Source organism: Mytilus galloprovincialis, chromosome 4 (genome assembly GCF_965363235.1).
Source record: "Mytilus galloprovincialis chromosome 4, xbMytGall1.hap1.1, whole genome shotgun sequence".
Lineage (NCBI taxonomy): Eukaryota > Metazoa > Mollusca > Bivalvia > Mytilida > Mytilidae > Mytilus > Mytilus galloprovincialis.
Window position 1 is genome coordinate 81,199,734 of NC_134841.1, and position 11,335 is coordinate 81,211,068.

The window sequence follows — 11,335 nt, forward strand, 5'->3', positions numbered from 1 at the left end:
ACAACCCGACCAAAGAGTAAACATTACTGTACATTTGTTCACGTCTCAATCGTTGAATTTGTTTTTGAATGAAATCTGCATGACTTAAAGACTTAAAGCGGACCACAATGAGGACCCCAAATTTAACTGTGATGTAAACAGTTATTTGGCATAAAAAGTAAAATCATAAAAATACTGAACTTCTAAATTCAAACCGGAAAGTTCCTAAACAAATGGCAAAACAAAACGCCCAAACACATCAAACGAATGGATAACAACTATCATATTCCTGACTTGGCATTACCGTTAGCTCGCAACAATGGTCAATCCTTGGGGCTGATCTGCTCTGATTTTTTTTAAATATCTAAGCTGACGACAGCAATGAGATGTTATGCGTTCATAATCTCGATACCATTATAAATATAAATATTATAACAAGAAAAGAACAAGTTATTTCAAAAAGCGTGCAAGCAATAAATGTTCTTACATTTACAAATGTATGTATAAGTATGTCAAGAGTGTACATGGTTGAAATAGTGTACGAAGTCCTGTCAGTTGTAAATTATAATGTATGTGCTAAAAATGATTAATTATGAGTAAAATAACAATCTTATATCAATTATATTTGAAGTCATAAATTTGTTAAAGGAACAAATTGTGAAGCCATACAAGAATTAATCCCAATTAAGGGCAAGTGTTTTATACCAAAAGAAACACATACATCGGAAATAACACATTACCATACTTGTACTTTTGTTTACCGCTGGTTAAAATCACGGAGGTCATCCTACCACTTCCGCGAAGTCAAAGTATCTTTCATTCATTAAACGTAGGCGTCATATCCTTCATCAATTTCTTACGCTTTATTTACTATCATACAATTTTTACGTGTTTTTATTCATCTTCCTTTTTAAATTAATATATTTTGTCCTTATCCGCAATGAAATAATTTGCATAACAATCAATCCTGATAAACACCATATGTACACATATGCTTACATAATTATGCTTACACTCGTAAAAAAATAACTGCTAAAAATAAAAGTGCATCATTCGTTTTCCTTGTGGCAATATTTAACATCTTGCTAAATCATTTCTATGTTTTTTTTTTTGCACATGAACGGTTAAGCGTATTTTTATTGCACAATATCTCTATACATTTCAGTCAAGTCTAATGAAGTGAACACAAGGGCATAGTAAAGTAATATTTTGAGCATACGTAAACAAACCGCAAAATAGCAATGTTAAAACCACTTTCCGGGAGATACTTTTTCTTTTGTCATTAGAAAATCTCAATCAAGGATTATACCATGACTAACATATAGGGGGCGATACTAAACGTTATTGTTGATTTGGAAAGCTACGGTTGCTATGAATAGATATAGTGGTCCAACATGGCCCTTGCTTTCTATTGGACGTGAGAATGATTCGGACCATCCGGACGGGAAAAGGAATGGTATCTTTTACACGTTTCCGGAAAAAGTAGGTAAATACAGCATTTTGTATATAAATACTTACAAGATTCAATTCTCTAGTTATATTGCAATTTACAGATAGATATTAAGAAAGAAAAGAAAAGTTTTGCAAAATGAAATTTATTATTTTAACATGTAGGTATTCCAAGTTCACAACTATTCTTTTTTTTTTATCTAATCTGCCTTCTTATATTTCGGAATTTTTTTAATTATTAAGCAATAATTTTCATCATAATTTGAAATAGAAATTCGAGTATGTTTCGTATTACTTAAATCTTATGATAGAAATGATTAAACAGTAAAGTTACTGTAATTATGCCACTAAAAAGACATTCGATTCTTACTTCAGATTTAATCCACTTGCTCTTGTTTTCGTTCGGTTCGCGTGACATCTACAACTGAACAAAATCAAAGAAAAACCCGAAAAATACGTTTTATTACGAACTTGATTTAAACTTTGAATATTTGATTGATACTTGTTAAATGTTCATTGACAAATAGTCCATGCAAATCCATGACGATTTCAAATCTTTTACTTGTGTTACATCAATCCACAGTTTATAAATAAAAACGTGTCAAATATGTATCATTGTAAAGATTCAATATGCTTATAATTAATTTTTGATTCATTATTTCAAACAGACCTTGCTGTTTGTGGACTCTATACCTTTGTACACGCAGCTCCTATACAGTCCTCGAACCCTTGGATGAAGCCTTGTGCAGGAAGTACGCCATCTAGTGTCAATTTCAACATACACGTCAACGTAAATACACCAGAGGTGGTTCAACGGCTGTCGAGAAAAACCAAATTATTTTTAAGCCAAACAGACGAAATATTTTCTCATGCTGTAAGTAGAATGAAGCAATCATTTTAAATAGCTATATTTTTGTAAAGTTTATTTCAACGTTTTCGACCTACAACATATTTCAAAATCGTGAAGAAGAGAACGATCAAGTTTATGAATAATTATTCGGCGCTTTACTATTTAGAAAACGGTGGCCTGGGTGGTAGGTGTATTCGACTCTAATTAAATGGAATGAAATGGTAAGTTTTTCAGGTGAATGTCGGTGGTTATCTCCGACCACCCGTGTTGCATCCATGAATAAAAATGTTCCCTACAAAATATCCAATAGGGCTCAAATGGGGAAATTATTGATCATCAATCAATCAATTGATAAAGGTCCTCTCAATTATTTACATGATAGCACTTTTTTGTGCGGTTGTGTAACTGAATGAAGAAGTATATTGGCTTCTCTCAGGAAGACAGCAAACAAGGAAACAATTGAAACTGATGAAGAAGTCACAATACAGTGGAAATGTATTTTCAAATATTTGCATGTCAGACTCTTGTTCTCTCTAGTCTAGTAAAGACGTGTATGTATTTCTCAAAGATGATGGGAAATCTAATAGTTAACACAAACAATAAAACTAAACACCAACATTCTTCAAACAACACCGACGATTACTAACACAATACATGCATGACTTGGTTAGAAATCAAAACATGTATTACAGGCTACGATATTTTTCTGGTACTCGAACCCTTCTTCTAATATCATGGCTTGCTCAGTAGAAAAGAATTCTAATGAGAGTACACAAGCAACAACTGGTGACAGAACACCAATTTAGAGTCAAAAGATAAATTAAAAATCGGCTTGTATACAACAGCAAGCAATACTGAAATTGAGAGCACATTTAATTAATTGACGTTGAAACCCGGAAGAAATAGGCTGCTATAATACAAAACAATAATTTTGAAAATCATAATGTTTTAATTTTATTTGTTTTTGCAGAAAAATAGTTTAATCATGGATAAAGATATGCTTGCACTGTTGGACAGAAATCCAAAAACAGCAAATTTCCCTGAAGACTGTGTGCCAAATCCAGCACAGGTAAGGACAAAACAATAAAAAAAAAAACGAGTATTGTTTTATCTTTGTGTAATTTCTCTAGAAAACTGCAACAGGAATTAGCTTTTTTAAAAATATGAATAACTTGTTTATTTCGTGTGTATCTTATTATAAAAATAACTCACTATGACATCGAAATGAGAAAAAAAAACCGGTTAAATAAAGAAATTTCATAAATAAAATCTCTCTTTCACAAATGGAAATAAAAGTTTCAAACAAGATTTGTTTACGACATTCAATCAAAAATAAGGGAACAAACTCAGTTAAAATTAAAATGTCTTGCCTATGAAAAGATTCATATGGCAAAATTTGGGCTAATTAATTTGCATAGCGGCCATTTTGCCTTATCATGACGGCAGCCATCACAATAGGATTATATAAGCCTCTTAATTAAAAATGCCAATATGTCAATACCTATGAATGAATAATTTATTCGCATATAGTTGCATTGTACATGTTTTTAGGCTTCTGTCCGTGTACAAATGGACATTGTCTACTCTGAAATCTTTCGGCCTTTTTAGTTAAAAAAATCGGAAGTGTAACCATAATAAAATTACTATATAAGATCAAATAAAATGACTGAAAATCGTAAAACAGCAAGATTCAAAACAGAAATACATATGCAAGAAGATATTGTTCATGATTTGCTCCCATATAGGGAAACACCTTTGTAGATTGAATTTTAAAGTAAAATAACTTTAAACTTACCTTCTTTCTTAAGTTTTCGGCCAAATTCTTTTAAAAACATGATGATTTGAACCTTCCCATTTCGTTTAAAGTCAAATTTCAAGCATTTTTTGAAAATATCCGCCAAAGGAAGTTTTTAAAGATACATTAGTTTTAGATACATGACGGAAAATGGTTGCATTACCAGCAAATCTGAAATAAATTATATTTTCAACTTTAAGCTAAGGGAAGAAATTTGACCAAAAGGGACAAAGTCACGTGGTGCAAATCATTTGAATAAAGTACCTTTGATTTTGCCATATGTTGTTTAACAGCTAGATTCGTGTACAATTTTGTCCTGTAACGCATTCTTCCTTTTCTGTTAAGGTTTTTACCTTTTCTGTAAGATTAAGATGAGATAGTTGTAAAGTGTTTCTATATTCATCTATTACAGGATTCTGATGTCAACAAAGAAAATTACCTTAAGATTTCAAAGGTGTATATTTTGATGGAGGTGTATAAAAATTTAAATGTTGAAATAGACAACAAGTTAAAGGATCTATCAAACAAAGTTATTGCCTCATTAAACGATATTCTTTGTGAGTTTTCCTTTTTAGTGAACATTTCTGGATATAGACCAATAGAAACTTTAGACAGAAACACAATCATCAATCAAAAACAGAAGACTTTTACCGCTTCAAAATTTTATAATTGGAACTATATCCTCTTAAGAGATTTAAAAGGATTCAGCCGCTCTGTTTTAAATAGTGTTCAAAATGGGAAATTCGACAGTTAACATACCAGGAAATCTTAGCTCTTCCAATGATCTCTTCCAGAAGAAAATAAATCCGGACAACTGTGATAAATTAACGTTTTTGTATTGTATTTGTATTGTGTTGTGTCTATGTGGAACTTGTAGTTAATTTAGTTTCCGTCCCTGCATCATGACAATGATAAATGCCGGCGATTATTTATTTATTTATATGTTGTATATTTTGTTGATGTTTCCTAATGGAATTTAACAAGGTCAAGGAAGATGTAATATTTTAACGCTATTTTTTTTACATACAATGTAATTCAATATACGGTACTTTTGATGGTTATGCGTTGTTACCTATTTTGTAAGGTCATTTGATTTTATGTTTTCGATTTGATTGATACAATGTTATAGATAGCCTCGTTTTGATTGATCAAAGGTTACATAATATAGCTCTTTGTTGAACGAATTTTTAGCAAAATATTTTTTTTAATTATCTAACACTAGTCGATATATTTACAACTATGTTTAAGATATTATTTAAAGGTATGAATTGATAAATGGATTTCTAAGATCTCATACTTCATATTTTATCAAGATGAAAACAAAATGAGCAAGTAACAACGCACTATTAAGACTAAATTAATAGAAACAATATACCTACCTAATTTTAGTTCATATACTTGCTGAATGAGTTAACATTTGGTCAACCATTATTTCAAAACATCATTTAATTTTCAAAATGATAATATGCAATCAAAGTATCATTCGAGTGTGTGTGTATGCATGTGTGTGTATATAATTGAAACTGAATATTATACGATATTATTCAAGTTGTAAAATATGTTATTTATTGAGAAATTGTAAAATATGTTATTTATTGTGAAATAGTATGTTGGTTGTTAATTTTATGAATATTTTTTTTAGATATCGTATTGTAATTAATTTATTTAAGAAATATTGTTATTTCTATACTGATTTCTTTATTTTAAATAAAATTGAATGTTTAATACAATTGTTTTATATGTTGTTTAGTTGCGCAATCATAATTTTCAATGGATAAATGAAAGACAGTGTATATCTACGACAACTCAAACTTACACATAAATATTTATACGACTTCTAAAAGGATTGACAGCAAATGATTTTTCAAAAAATGTTTTTATTAGTACTCACTACATAAGTTTTTGTATGAATAAAATGGGATTTGCAGATGTAAAAATTAAACAATCCAAATTAAATCTCTTCAAGGGGGCCCTTTATGGTACTGGAAAGATCACAGAATCAGCTGTGTTCGCACCTTATATGTACAATGCTATGAATGTATTCACTATAGAGGCGAGACAGACGGAACAGTTCATTTTGGATTGACCTTTTGGCAAAGATTAACGGCCGATATCTTTCTTTCCTTTTCGGGCTATAATCAATGTGATACGGGGCGCCGAATGGGACTCTTGAGGTTTTGTACAAAATTCAATTCTGTCATAACAAAATCATTTTTGTCTTACAAAACTATGTGCTACAGACTTGTTTTGTGAGAACTTCAATTTTGTGATGACAAAATTCATTTGTGTAGACAAAATTCATTTTTGTCATGACAAAATTCATTTTTGTAGACAAAATTCATATTTGTCATGACAAAAGTCAATTTTGTCTAAAAGGTATGCAAATATAAACATATTTGCATACAAAATTGACTTTTGTTACCTGATATGGAAATTAAATCACAAAAGTCAATTGTGTGAGGTAAGATTCAATTTTGTGAGACAAAATTGACTTTTGTGAGACAAAATTAACTTTTGTGAGACAAAATTGACTTTTGTGAGACAAAATTGACTTTTGTGAGACAAAATTCAATTTTGTCAATTTTGTTGAGACAAAAGTCAATTTTGTTAATTTTGTTGAGACAAAAGTCAATTCTGTCAATTTTGTTGAGACAAAAATCAATTTTGTTGAGACAAAAATCAATTTTGTTGAGACAAAAGTCAATTTTGTTAATTTTGTTGAGACAAAAGTCAATTTTGTTAATTTTGTTGAGACAAAAGTCAATTTTGTCAATTTTGTTGAGACAAAAGTCAATTTTGTGACGACAAAATTCATTTTTGTGACGACAAAATTGACTTTCGTGAGACAAAATTGACTTTCGTGAGACAAAAATCAATTTTGTCAATTTTGTTGAGACAAAAGTCAATTTTGTTAATTTTGTTGAGACAAAAGTCAATTTTGTCTCACAAAAGTCAATTTTGTCAATTTTGTTGAGACAAAAGTCAATTTTGTCAATTTTGTTGAGACAAAAGTCAATTTTGTCAATTTTGTTGAGACAAAATTCATTTTTGTCAATTTTGTGTAACAAAAGTCGATTTTGTATGCAAATTAGTTCACAGAAACCAAACTAAACTAATTTGAATACAAAATTGACTTTTGTCGCCCAATTTTCAAATTAGGTAACAAAATTCAAGTCTGTGTAACAAAAATGAATTTTGTCATGACAAAAGTGACTTTTGTCCGCTGATAGATAATTTTGTATGACAAAATTTTAAATTTGTAGTATGATACAAATTTTGTTAAACTGAACTTATTTTTGTTGAACAAAAGTCACTTTTGTCCGTACAAAATTGAATTTTGAGTACAAAACCACAAGAGTCCCATTCGGCGCCCCGTATGTGAAGGGTAAAATGTGTTGTTTTTTTTTTGTCTGAAACACGAACGGCAAAAATTGAATGATAGCTTGGTGCTTGCGCCAAATGCACATGATTCGCAGAAAAGACCGACGTTGAAATTGTGTAAAATCATTACAAATTGGGCAAAAGTATTAGAAAGCTGAACCTCCAACAGTCCAGTTTTCACTGAACAACAAGTGTGGTGATTTTTTTTTTTAAGATATTTCTAAAAGTTATTATCAAAAACGAGGCAGATTGTTCATAATGAATGACCCATGAATGAAATTGTTTGGCATTAGCATGATAAAGTGCGATGTCGATGTCCGCAATTGTCCATGAATATCAGGGTGCCAGTAAAAGCTTAGATTCCTTCAATACTGCTGAAATTTTCAACGTGGAAGGAATGTGTAATGTTTGTTCTGAAGTACGTGTTAGTCTATGAATATTTAAAAGTTAAAACTTCTTTATAAGGGGCGATTTTAAAAAACTGAAAGCAGTAGTAATAAACCTATTTCACAAGCGCAGTACTTTTTATATCACTTTACAATTTGTATCTAATATCAGTATAAATCCTTAGACATCAAGAGAGTACATGATATTAAGTTATGTGCATGGTAGAGATCGATATTCCTCTCTCGATCAATGATTATAACTAAAAATTAACATTCAACACTTTATTTTTTCTGAAAATCTTCACAAATTTCTAGTATTTGAAATATGATATGGTTCCTTTCGAATTCACAATACTACAACTTACGGAGAAGTCTTACGTATTATGCTTTGCTTGTTGTCCTATCCTATTCAATGTTTTGAAAATACTACTCTATAAATTTACACTATTGATCATCGACAGGTTTAATTTACCATTTTCTACCGAAGGAAATGCTTGTACAAAGTCAGATATTTGACAGCTGCTTTCCATCGTTTGATGTGTTTGCGCGTTTGATTTCCGATTTGAATTTTCCTTGGAGTTCGGTATTTTTTTTTTTTTTTTTTTTTACTTTTTACTAGTACAAGTGATTAAGGTACATGATTGACAGCGATATTATATACCAATGGCTCAAAACAGTGTATAATAATTAACACCACTGGACCGATGCCACAGCTGGTGAACGTTTCGTCCTCATGGTTATTACCAGCCCAGTAGTCAGCATATCAATTATATGATCATTTTTTTTTAATTTCCTGTTTACAAAATTAAGAATTTTTCGAAATACTAACGATTTTCTTATCCCAATCATAGATTACCTTGGCCGTATTTGGCATAACTTTTGGAAATTTTGGGTGCTCAATGCTCTTCAACTTTGTACTTCTTGGGCTTTATAACTATTTGGATCTGCACGTCACTGATGAGTCTTATGTAGACGAAACGCGCGTCTGGCGTATACAATTATAAGCCTGGTACCTTTGATAACTATATACATATATGGTTCAGTTTCTGTCCGGGTCATTTTGCAAATAGAGTTTAGAACATTCGATACACTGGTAATTGTTCAAACTTGCCAGTCATTCGCCGTATTTAAGGAAAATTACGGTGGAATAGAAATGATTTGATGTATGTCTTTGTGTTTTTCATATTTTGCAAATTGGAAATTTCAAATGGGAAAACAAGGTACAAGTAAAGGAATCGGTTTTTAATCTTGGTATCTATAAAACGAGTTTATTTACAACCACTTGGTCGATGGCACTGCTTGTGGAGTTTTCATTCCCAGTCGAGGATATCACCAGCCTTGTAGTCTGTGTTGAAATGTACTATCATTGATATGGTCATAATAATAAATTAACTGTTTAAAAAACTTTGAATTATTGAAATACTAAGGTTTTTCTACCACTACAAACTCCTCAGAGTCTGAATTGACCAGTTTTTGTGCTCGACCAGTAAAATCGAGCACACATTTTACTCGACTAGTCTCGACATTGTCTCGACTGTACTTAAGTGTACTCGACTAGGTCTCGACTTTACTTAATTAGTCTGATTCAGTACTTGATGATCTTTGTGTAGTCTGAAATGGTCTTGACCAAGGCTCGACCTGTCTCGACCTGTCTTGACTAGTCTCGACCTGTCTCGACTAGTCTCAACTTAGTCTCAACCAGTCTCAACCAGTCTCGACCTGTCTCGACTAGTCTTGACCTTCAAATTTAGTTTTGACTGGTGTAAATCAGCCCATCTAACTAAATTAAATATTGATCTTACAAAATTAAAGCTTATTAGGTAGTTTGATTTATTGCTGTGAAATGAAAGAATTTAATTTTACAATATGTAAAAAAAAAATTATTATATAAAAATTCAGATAGGCATCTTTAATTTTTTTTATAACTTTTTCAAATCAACTGGGATTTGCATCAAACTATGCAGCTATCTTACATATATATCAAGCTTACTGAATCCCATTTTATTTAGTTTTTTGTTGTATTGCTGTAAAATTTAAGAATTAAAAGTAATTTTGGTAAAAAAAGGCTAGGATTTGCAATTCGGACAAAATAGAGATAGTACACTTTAATTTTTTTAATAATTTTTTCAAATCAACTTGGATTTGCATCAAACTATGCAGTTATCTTACATATATATCAAGCTTACTGAATCCCATTTTATTTAGTTTTTTGTTGTATTGCTGTAAAATTTAAGAATTAAAGTAATTTTGGTAAAAAAAGGCTAGGATTTGCAATTCGGACAAAATAGAGATAGTACACTTTAATTTTTTTAATAATTTTTTCAAATCAACTTGGATTTGCATCAAACTATGCAGTTATCTTACATATATATCAAGCTTACTGAATCCCATTTCATTTAGTTTTTTGTTGTATTGCTGTAAAATTTAAGAATTAAAGTAATCTTGGTATAAAAAGCTAGGATTTGCAATTTCGGACAAAATAGAGATAGTACACTTTAATTTTTTTAATAACTTTTTCAAATCAACTTGGATTTGCATCAAACTATGCAGCTATCTTACATATATATCAAGCTTACTAGATCCCAGGTCATTTTGTTTTTTGTTGTATTGCTGTCAAATTTAAGAATTAAATTAATCTAGGTCAAAAAAGCTAGAATTTGCAGTTCGAACAAAATAGAGATAGTACACTTTAATTTTTTTTATAACTTTTTAAATTCAACTTTGATTTTATTGAAACTATAAAGCTATCTTGGTGATGTTATCTTCTTACTGAATCCCAGGTTGTTATAAAGTTTGTTGCATTGCTGTCAAATTTAAGAATTAATTTAATCTAGGTAAAAAAGCTAGAATTTGCAGTTTTGACAAAATAGAGATGGTACACTTTAATTTTTTCATAACTTTTTTAAATCAACTTAGATTTTCATCAAACTCTACAAATATCTTTGCAATATATTGATCTTACTGAATCATAGGTTGTTATTTTGTTTGGTGTATTTCTGTCAAATTTAAGAATTTAATTAACCTAGGTCAAAAAGCTACGATATTAGAAATATATCTTTTCTCATAATTTGGGAAAAAGTATATATAAAATATTAATATAATTCCTTTAATGTTTTATTCCTTTTGATATACACTATATAAATATATCAAAAAGGGATGAAACATTAGAAATTATTAAAATAGTTCTTCTGATTTGTGGTGATTTATAAAGCAATACCTTCTGCTTGGGGCAAATTTATTAAAAAGATCACATCTACCAGAGAGTTTTAAATTCTAAATAACATTTATTCAAAGTTGCAACATCCTGTTAAATCTAAATCGCAGGGCTTTTAATTCACTAGATAAGTAATACACGAGTTTAAGAAAAGTAGGGCTTTCTTTTTACCTGTAAAACTCACGTGTACTGATGTAATTAAATCATGTATAGTGACATGTCATTAAATTTGACAAAAAAATATTTTAAAACTTCATAACAACCTGAAATTTAGTAAGATC

At 30.2% G+C, this 11,335-nt stretch overlaps 1 long non-coding RNA gene across 2 annotated transcripts; it reads left to right on the plus strand.

The window, feature by feature from the left end:
* The first annotated feature begins 1,040 nt into the window (after positions 1 to 1,040).
* Positions 1,041 to 5,801, plus strand: LOC143073105 (uncharacterized). Of its 2 annotated transcripts, none has more exons than XR_012977397.1 (4): positions 1,041 to 1,465; positions 2,097 to 2,302; positions 3,249 to 3,347; positions 4,486 to 5,801. It is a non-coding gene; the product is annotated as an uncharacterized LOC143073105 (long non-coding RNA). The 2 variants fall into 2 exon arrangements; XR_012977396.1 differs by lacking the exon at positions 1,041 to 1,465 and adding an exon at positions 1,512 to 1,589.
* The last annotated feature ends 5,534 nt before the right edge of the window (positions 5,802 to 11,335 follow it).